Source organism: Pelmatolapia mariae, linkage group LG3_W (genome assembly GCF_036321145.2).
Source record: "Pelmatolapia mariae isolate MD_Pm_ZW linkage group LG3_W, Pm_UMD_F_2, whole genome shotgun sequence".
Lineage (NCBI taxonomy): Eukaryota > Metazoa > Chordata > Actinopteri > Cichliformes > Cichlidae > Pelmatolapia > Pelmatolapia mariae.
In genome coordinates, this window is record NC_086229.1 from 55,862,303 (window position 1) to 55,872,285 (window position 9,983).

General features: G+C 38.0%; 2 long non-coding RNA genes across 3 annotated transcripts; one reads left to right on the forward strand and one right to left on the reverse strand.

The window, feature by feature from the left end:
- The first annotated feature begins 378 nt into the window (after positions 1 to 378).
- Positions 379 to 2,529, forward strand: LOC134617292 (uncharacterized). The gene is made up of 5 exons (XR_010091509.1): positions 379 to 485; positions 953 to 1,114; positions 1,356 to 1,480; positions 1,585 to 1,686; positions 1,829 to 2,529. It is a non-coding gene; the product is annotated as an uncharacterized LOC134617292 (long non-coding RNA).
- A 1,696-nt stretch (positions 2,530 to 4,225) lies between these two features.
- On the reverse strand, positions 4,226 to 7,448 carry LOC134617268 (uncharacterized). 2 transcript variants are annotated; one of them, XR_010091507.1, is made up of 4 exons: positions 7,230 to 7,448; positions 6,322 to 6,479; positions 5,842 to 5,888; positions 4,226 to 4,927 (listed from the first exon to the last, which is right to left on the reverse strand). It is a non-coding gene; the product is annotated as an uncharacterized LOC134617268 (long non-coding RNA). The 2 variants fall into 2 exon arrangements; XR_010091506.1 differs by having other exon boundaries at positions 7,223 to 7,448.
- Positions 7,449 to 9,983: the final 2,535 nt, after the last annotated feature.

A 9,983-nucleotide genomic window follows, 5' to 3' on the forward strand; every position in this document is an offset into this window, starting at 1 on the left:
TGTGTATCTCGTGTTCTCTGGGATTTGTTGTCCTCAGTCTGTTTGCAGGATTAGAAAACAAAACCAGGAGGCCTGTAAATGTTTCTTCTCCAATTGGATGATGATAAGACTGTGACACGGGATGCCACCTTTAGTCTTGTGATGAAGCAAAGCTCAGGAAGAAGTGTGATTAAATGGTACCCACATGTGTGCTGCTGAGAAGGATGTACAAGGGCACCTGCAGCCAAATCCAAGCCTCCTCAGGTTAGTTGTAGTTGCAGAATGCTATAGGACTGAGACAGCTGAGGCATCAAATGTTTGATTAAACGGATGAAAAAGAGAAGTTTCTTCCCTATAATTATCACTTTTTAAAATCTGTAGCAACTTCAAGTCTGTCAGTGTGCTGAGGTCACAGAAACAAGAAAAGAAGCTTCAGACTTCAGAGTGTTGTTTACAGTTTTCTGTCATCATGATCTCCCCTGAAGTTTATCACTGTGAGCCAAGCAGTAAGTCCACAGTACTGTAATGATGATTCTGACTTTGGTCACGGTTGCATAATATTTTAATAATATACAATTATTTTTTGTAATTCATATTTTTTCTGTTAATCAAAAATTTACTTTGTGAAATTTGTATTTGAGAATGAAGAATGTGACAATATATTTGTTCAATATTTAATTTCTTTCAGTTGCAATTGTTAAATCAAAAATTAAAAAAATATATATTCTAATTTAGCAAACTAATTTATCAAAAATATATATACATATATCTGTATTAGTTTTAATACATTAATTTGACACCTGTATTGAAAATACCATATTGTATTCATACAGAATCAGTATGGTATCATTGTTTGTCTGATTGCTGAGACTAAGAGCTAGTTTGATCTGTTTAGATCTAAAGTATCCAAAGTTGAGCTCTAATGTTTCTTCACCCTTGTGTGTGTGATATGTGATTTCCTACATGCTGACAGAGCAGAGCGGCAGTTTGTGCTCACAGATGGAGACGGTGCGGAGAGACGGTGGTGTTTCCTCAGAAGAACTAGCAGAGTCACCAAGGGCACCAGTCCATCTCACCACCTTGACTTGCTGACTGATGCTCGTCTGCACTGCACAGAGGAAATCAACTGACCGAGGTTTGTCCAGTGACGTGTTATGAAATGTATATTTGTTTTATGCTTACAGATATGTTTTTCTTGACAGAGGCTCTGCAGAGGTTAGACAAAGCAGAGAAAATATGTGCTTTACATTTTACTGTGATTTACTGGGACATTTGTTGCCTGATGTTTAGCAGGAATGGAATCAAAGGGAGATGTTTTTGATGTTTTTGTAATGTGAGTAAATCTTCGGTATTATTTATTTGCTTGGTTATTTTAGGAGTGTTTCTGGGTGAGGGAGAGAGGAGTCATCATCCAGGTAAAGTGACGTGGATCAGTGGACACACTTGTCTCCCCTTTAAAGGAGATACTCTTAGAGAGAGACGATCCGAGTCATCCCTAAATGTTAGTGCTTTCAAATACACAAACATTTTTAAAGGACAAAAACGAACATCCAACTTTGACTGTAATACAATTAAATTTTTGCATGTGTGTTTTCAAACTCTCAGATGGGCAGGATATCACTATTGGACTGTCTAACCTGCCGGAGCAGCACTGAATGACCACCACACATGAGCATGTTCCTGCAACATTCAGCAGCTTTGCTTTTGGTAAGTAGAGCTATCTAACTACAGTAACTATAAACACATGATATCCATTTCTAACGGCCTGGTTACTTCCTGTCAGTTTTTTTAGAAACTATGTGGTCACCTGACCTAACACTGTTTCTTCTTCTTCCCCTTAATGTTGAAGTGTCAAATGTCAACCACCTGGAGAGGAAACTACACCAGTACTGGGATGTTTCACCAACACGTGCCAGATGCTGTTCCTTCATGGTGACATCACCAGAGACAGCCCCGCCCACCTCAGGACCTCGCCATTGATCATGATGATTATAATGATGACAGCGAGCGGAACTAAGACTGTAAAAATCCACGACCAGAATGTTTAGATGCTTTCTAATTATTCATGAATACTGAGAGCCTCTTTCTGTGTTTTGTCTGTTTTGGGTTGTTTTTTTTTTTACCTCATTTGTTACTAAGAAAGTTCACCAAACTCACACAGTTTACATTCTGTATGTTTCCATCTTTACCAGCCACACTCTACCTGCATTTAGAAAACAAACCTTAGAAATCGTCGTTTTTCTCTTTTGTAATTTTGTAATTCAGTGAATATACTGTGCTGCTTCCTTTTATTGCATCACACATTGCTTTAAGTTTTTCAGTGTCCAGTTATTTTTTACTGCTGTTTGAATTCTCTGTATGTTTGACCCTGTAGACTGTTTGATGGACTGCTTGTCTTCCTGTTTGTAACCGACGCCTGTTTTTGACTAAAGATTTGGATTTCTGACTTTAACACAGCCTCTGCGTGTCCTCCCTTTGTGTCCTCTTCCTCTGTGAATGTGTTGCATGTGTCACAGATTCATTTTATTAACAGCTTTCCCACAGTGAGTTGCATCAGCATTCATTCACAGCACATTTCAGAAGGATTCAGATTAATACAGTGATCTTATAATCAGAATTATCCTGACAGACTGCCACTGTAAATTATCTTTCATCAAGTCAATTTTAAAGCTCAGTATTTCAAAGCAGGAGTTATGAAGAATCATATTGGCATTAGGACTGTAACAATATGTACTTACAAAGTCAAAGTTTTTTAATTATGCTAGAATATTGGAAGGCAATCAACTTTTAGTGTTTTCTGCATATTAATTATACTGAAATAGAGATGGTGACCCTAACTGTACAGAAGCACACTAAACAACTGACAATCTAACAAACATTATTGGCCTGAGCCGTCATGCACAGTGAGTCTGATCCTGTGCTGTGAGAGTATGATAAACATGTTTCTGGTCAGTTTGGAAGAAATAATATCACAATGTAGATCTTTTTTTCAATATTCCTTCTCTTTTACAACATAAACTGTGATCAAAGCTACTTATGTTCACAGCATGTAATAATAGTGACAGTCCAGGGCATTGTGGTCTGTTGAGCTAGGGTTAGGGTTAGCAATTCAGACATATGTAATCAATCTCTTGCTGGATATAACAAACACCTAGGAATTCATATTATAATTTGATTTTCATGAAATATTCATATTCCGTATCAGCCATTTTATATTATAACCACGTATCCACCCAGGCTCATGGTGGGGCAGGGCTCTGTCCCGGGATGCTTGAGTGAAAGGTAATGTACACCCTGACCAGGTATCCAGTCTGTCAGAGTTGTTTTCAATATTTGGTTAAAAAATATGAGTGAAAACAAAAGTCCAACTAGGATTCTTGCATATGATGGATGAAGTCTGTCTTTGACTGTATTGTCCAGCTGATCCATCAAACCCCCAGCAGGTAAACCTTATCATGACATAACACAGTAACAATGTAAAAAATTAAACAGCAACAGTCTAAATGTAAAGTGCATTCTAAACTCCTCTTCAATAAATTATTTGGATGTGCAGTGAGTCATTCAGGACTGTAAAACGTGAACTACAGAACCCAGAGTCTTCATCATTAAATCTCTGGTTGCTTCATTTTTCTATCCTTGTTGCATTCACCATGAGTTGCAAAGTGCTTTATGTGTGTGTGCATGTCATGAACAGCTATAAAATGGCTTTTTATTAAAGAACAAAGCGGGGTTTGAGTTCGAGTTACGGCAGACTGCCGCTACTTCTAAACGGAACGCAGCCTTCCTACGGCGGACAGCTAATAACAGGAATCGGACGCGCGGTCCACCCTAGTCCACAGCAACCACCATAGCAACCGCCTAGCATGACTTTAAAAACATATTCTGTCTTCATAACTATCAAAAACGTGAAATGATTTGTAAAGCATGAAAGTGTTACAGCTGCAGAGAGCTATGGCGGTATCTTTGGAAGCTGTTTGCATAGCTAATATACGATATAACCATGGAGACAGTCAGTCACGTGAGCTAGCGGTGCACGTTTACTACAGCGTCCACACGCTGCACAGGGTAAAGACATTACTTCAGTATTGTTTTATATTTATATATATTTGCCTTCTGTTGACCATCACCTCAGGTTCACCATTACAATTTCAGCATACAGATGCACACTGTCTAAATGTGAACACATTCAAAAAAAATCATGTCTCAGAAATAAGCACAGCTGTTCATGTTTGTCATTATAGTTTTATTTGTAAGAAAATTGTGAACTTCAAATTGTTTATCAAGTCAAAGAACATTTGACAAGTCTGAGTCATTCCTTTGCCCTGTGAGAGCTGGAATAAATATATATCCTGACAGTTACAGTTGAAACAGTAGAGACAGGTAGAAATGGGATCAGATTAATCTTTGCTTAGTCAGACACGTCCTGTGTTGGCCTTAACCCGAATTTCCCTCGGGGTCAACCTTCAGGATCAATAAAGTTTTATTGAATTGAATTGAATCATATTAAAAAAAAAAAAACAATAGCACGATCCGTGTGATTTTGCATCCATTTCCAAATTGGAGTCAAACAGCCCAGTCTCATAAATAGGTAACAGAAATGTCTCTAATGTAGACGTGTACAGTGTAGTGTAAGCATTAAAAGACCATAAAGGAAACACTAACATTTATGTGAAACTAATTGTAATAAAAAATGAGCAGGTGATCTGAAAACAACACTTTTTTGGTCTAAGTGGTCAAAGTAGAAAACAGAACTGATGTTCAAGAACAAACTGTAGCTGCACTGATATTACACATCTCGATTGTTGTGGTGAACAGACATGTTGCTTTTAAAACCACATGCAGTATGTGACCATGACTGTCCACTGAGACCATGAACGCCACTTCGCTGAAGTCTTCTTCTTCTTCTTGCCATCAAAATGGAAGCAGACAGAGCACGAGCTGCTTTGATCTACTGAAAGGAAAAAGCAGAACATATGAGCTGAAACTATTAAGATAGAAACAATCGTTCAATGCAGTCTCTCAGGTAGCTTAGCCTGTTACAGTACAGTTAACACAGTGTCAAGGAACTCCAGTGTGGGAACTAGTGGCTTTAGGTTTATAGTCATTTAACTTTCATCCATTCATTCATTTAATTCAGGAGGAAGAAATGTCAGGTTGGTGCAGGCTGGTTACATGCATTTGGTCCCATGCTGTCTTTAACTAAATGACTGGGTTCACTTTATGGCTGGGCTGTATGTGGGGTTATATCATGTTATTTGGGCAGGAGTGCCTGTCCCCTGTTAGGCTTAGAAAGTTTCTCCATAAGCAGAGCTTCTAACTCTTATAGCTTTTAGCACATCTGTAGCTGTGCAGGCTGACAGGTTTTTGGTGGCTCTTTTTACCCCACACTGGTTGTGAGTGTGTAAATAGCCCCACTAGTTCTTTTGGGTTGCAATTAACTTGGGAGGAAGAGGTGGGTCTGCCAGGACTAGATGAATAACAATGATCTGGGATACATAAATTTCATAATGCATGCATATATCTCTATCAATTAAACCTGGCCTGAGGGCTGCCATTTTTTTTTACATTCAGTTATTTCTCTTAGAAATGTTGGATCTAAATAATGAATGTGTTACAGTCAAACTGACACTGGTCAGTGTATCAATATCAAATACCTGATATCGAGTGTCAAACAATATCAAAGCTGTAAAAGCTGTTTACAGTCAGAATTTATAAAACTATGATTGTAAATAAATTCAAACAAGTGAGCTTTTCTCTTTGTGCTGAATATCAACACTGTGATTTCTTAGGCTGTAAGCTTCACATCAGCACAGTTGTAGAAGCCGTCACTCCAAATGTCTTTTGATAACAAGAAAAAAATACCTTGTCAGTCCACGGCCTGAAGTTTCTCCAAACATCTTCTTTGTCTGCTGGTTTGAAGACAATAAACCACAAAAAGATGATTTAGTCACTTTGTCTGCATCATGCAGCTCAAATGTGTCGTGTAACGATGTTAAATAGCTGTTATTATCCCTCTGCTGTGTCAGTAGGATTGTACTGTACAGCATCTCATTGATATGTGAGGAATGCTTATGTAACACGACAACAGACGTCTGGTCTTACATCATTAAAATATAACGGGCAGGAGATATTTAGATATTTTTATATTTATATTACATTTTATAGCTGACAGATATTACTAAATAGATAGAATTGACTAAATAGCTGGATGAACATGAAAAATATGTCCGTAATCACAAATGATCATGAGAGCCAGTAGAATAAATTGAACTGGACACTCAAAAGATGTCCTTAAATGCTCTTTAAGTGGCAGAACAAATGAACAAACAGTTAATCGCTTACTTGAGATGAAATCTGCTCAGCTACTTTGAAAACAGCTTCTAACTGGTTCCTCCTTTAACAGGATGACTGCTCAGGGGTAAGGCCATCATGCAGTCCAGCAACCTTTATGGTTCTGCTTTGATTCACCAGGAACTATTAGGGAAACCTTTCAGCGCCTCCTGTGAAAGACACAGGCATAAACACACAAACATTTATTAACATGTTCCACAGTCTTCCACTTTGATTTTCTCATCCAGTGGACAACAACGTACAGAGATGCAGGTTTATTGTTAACTTTTGTAAGGTTTCTTTACTGAACATATCCAGCTGCAGCTCCACTGTGATCCTGAACTGGATAAGCACTTAAGAAAATGTGTCAATAAATGGACATACATCAGCTTACTATATTTATCCAAACAGACGGGACCAATAATGCTTCACTGAGTTAGAGACTTTAACAGACTCTTCTATGTAAGAATGTCTCGTGCTGATGGACCTGCAAACTTGACAACAAAGGTTTTTCAGACTGCATGTAGCTGTCCTCTATGTCAGCTAACACATTTACATTCATGTCACACTTATTTCTGCTTTCCCATTTTTATCATTATTACTTACATTTTGATTGGATACCTTGAGTTTGTAAATGATCAGATTACATAATTGGGATACAATTCAATACAATTCATGTATCCAATTCAGGGTTGTGGGAGGATGAAGCCTATCCCAGCTGATACAGGACAAAGACATGCTGCCAGTTAAGACAATACGTGTAACAGAAAATCCACTTAAATGTTTGATATTTCTAATAATAATCATAATTATGACTCTTATTTGAAATATTATTTAAAGGTTTCTTTATAAATACATTTCGATTTTTTTTATAACCCCTAGAATATAAACCTGAGCTGTTTCAGATTCTGACCTCTGACCTCAGTGACAGGCTGTGTCCTCACTGCAGCTCCCTCTTGGAAGTACGTCAGCTTCTTGTCTTCCCCCAGTGATGACCGCCTGCCCTTAATATCACGTACTGTACCTGAGGAACAAAAAAGGACAAACACTTGCCTTCATTTAAGAAGTACATTCATACAGAGGTAATCTATGGAAACACACTAGTTCACCCTTTGGGAGGAATCAGTTCCTGTGAAACATTTCTGTAAATCAACATCGTGGAGAATGAATGAAATGAGTTCTTCAGGTGACTCAGCAGTCCCACACTGACAAATGAAACTTCTGTGGAAGAAGAATCTGGATTTTTTTGAGTTCCAATCCAGTTAAACTATTAAGGATGAAGCAACAGTGCTCATCTTCGCTCTTCTGAAATCTGTGTTAAACAACAACAAACATAAATTAGTAACAAAAATACAGCTGAGTAGAAGCTTTACAAACCACCACCAGCCATAATGCTAAATTTTAATCTTCAAATGTTTCTGAGCCGTCTTCAACCTGCTTTTAACACAGAAAAGTCCCACAGTCAATGCAGCCTGACTCAATCCTAAATGTTCAGCACACACAGAGACACAGAGGTACTGTTTAAAGTTTACTGTTAACCTGAGTCACTGATCATTTACAGTATTACAGAGTCTGGCAGTCTTTGCATGATTTTCCACGTCACTGTAAGTTTCTAGCTGACTCTCAGGTGTGACAGGTGTGCCAGCAGGAAAGAGTAATAAGAACCTGCATCCTGAGGTTTGTCATGCAGGATTAAAAGAGCCAGGCTTTGTTCACACAGCTAGGATTGTATTTTACACTGACCCTGGGTCAGTACAAGTATCATACAGTTTGAACGAAGCACCGAAACTTGCACATATTTATTACAGATGCATTGAAGCTAATCTGGATATTTACTGTCAATCTGTGGCTGCGATTAATCACTTTACTGGAAACTTTATTAACTAGTAACTTCATCAGTCATGACAGAAGCTAATATTTCTGTGCTAACATCGTTTAAACAGTAACAGCTTTACTACAATATAAGCTAACGTTTACACCGTAACTTTAAGCTAGCACCATAAAGACGGTAAAACACGTAATAATATCTACAAATGCATCTTAAAGCTGTTATATTAGCACTCGGTGTATTACTAACATAACCACATTAACATTATTGACACTCGCTGACTTTTAATAGTCATTCTATAAATGCTGTCCGTTTAAATGGTCTTACCTGTAACACTGCTGCATCCACCGGATTCCAGCCAGAGTGGATTCTGGAATCTTCCACGCTCCTGTCAGTGATCCTCCATCTGGATGGATGATAACAACCTTCTGAACAATCTAGCAGGTGGATGGCCCACATCTATGGGACTGATGTCTGCTAATAACGCCCATTGTATGGACTGATAACAGCCGAAGCGGGTGAATAAAGTCACCCGGTCGCTAGCTGTGCCATTACCCAGCATACACCTCTCCCTCCATAAATGCAATAAACGATACAAAAGTAATAGCCTATAATTAATTTATCTGCTGTATCTGCTGTTTCTCAGGTAGTTGTTTACATTATATAATATATTGTGTTCAGTACACGTCACTACAATGTGATATCGGAAATATATAAATATACGAACAACAGGCTCTTCCGCGGAAATCTCTTGTCGTCAATAAACAACGATTAGGGAGCAGCATAGTTTTCAATAGGAGGACCCTGCACGTCAATTCTCGACGCGAGGGGGGTACCCTGCGCGTCGATAAGTGAAGCAGAGGGAGCCTGACCATGCGTCACACATTTGACGAGTTGGGAGTGAGAACGTGTTGTTTATACAACACAAACCCTGCTTATTGATAAAAAGTGATCTGCAAAATGCAACATATTCTTTGCAGTTAGGAATGATGGGTGGTTAGATAGCACTGTGTTTTGTAAATATAATTATGGCAAAGTACTCACCCAGTCTAATGGAGATGCCTGTAAGTACCATGTTGTCTTGCTGGTGAGTCTGAAGATCCAAATGATAAACATAACACTGTCGCTGAGAACTTCTCTTCCTGTTCCTCTTATTTCTGTGTTTGACACATTAGCATGTGTGAAGCTGTTCTAGAAATATCTCTCAAGTTAAGCTGCTCTAAAAGTAGAAATGAACTAAAGATGCACAGCCGCAGACTTTCGAAACAAACAAATAAAAGGTGGAGTAAGGTTAAGTATATGTTTAACCATCAAGATTACTTTGAAACTGCTCACTGAAAATACTCTATATTGTGTGAAACAAGATATGTGATGACCTTCAGTGAAATACCTTGACTGCTATTATTTTTTTATACTAATAGGGATCAAGATATATTCAATAGGGATCTAGTATGATCTACAGTGTTTTCCATAATACAGCAACTACAGATTTGAAAAAGTGTTTTTCTCCTTCCTGATTTCCTAGCATTTTACATATTAATCACACCAGAAGTTTCAGATCATCAAATAAATTTTAATATTAGACAAAGATAACCTGAGTAAATACAAAATGCAGTTCTAAATAATGATTTCATTGATTAAGGGAAAAAAATTAATAAACCTAATGAAATAATGAATTAACTGTGATTAACCACATTGTGTGGAAAGCTCAGTTTAGAGTTCAGTTTCACTAAACACACTCAGGGCTGATTACTGGCTGCCCCGTTGAATCAAGGAATCACTTAAATATCACCTGTCTGACAAAGTGAAGCAGACTAGATCACAGGCAAGAATTTAAAAAGCAACA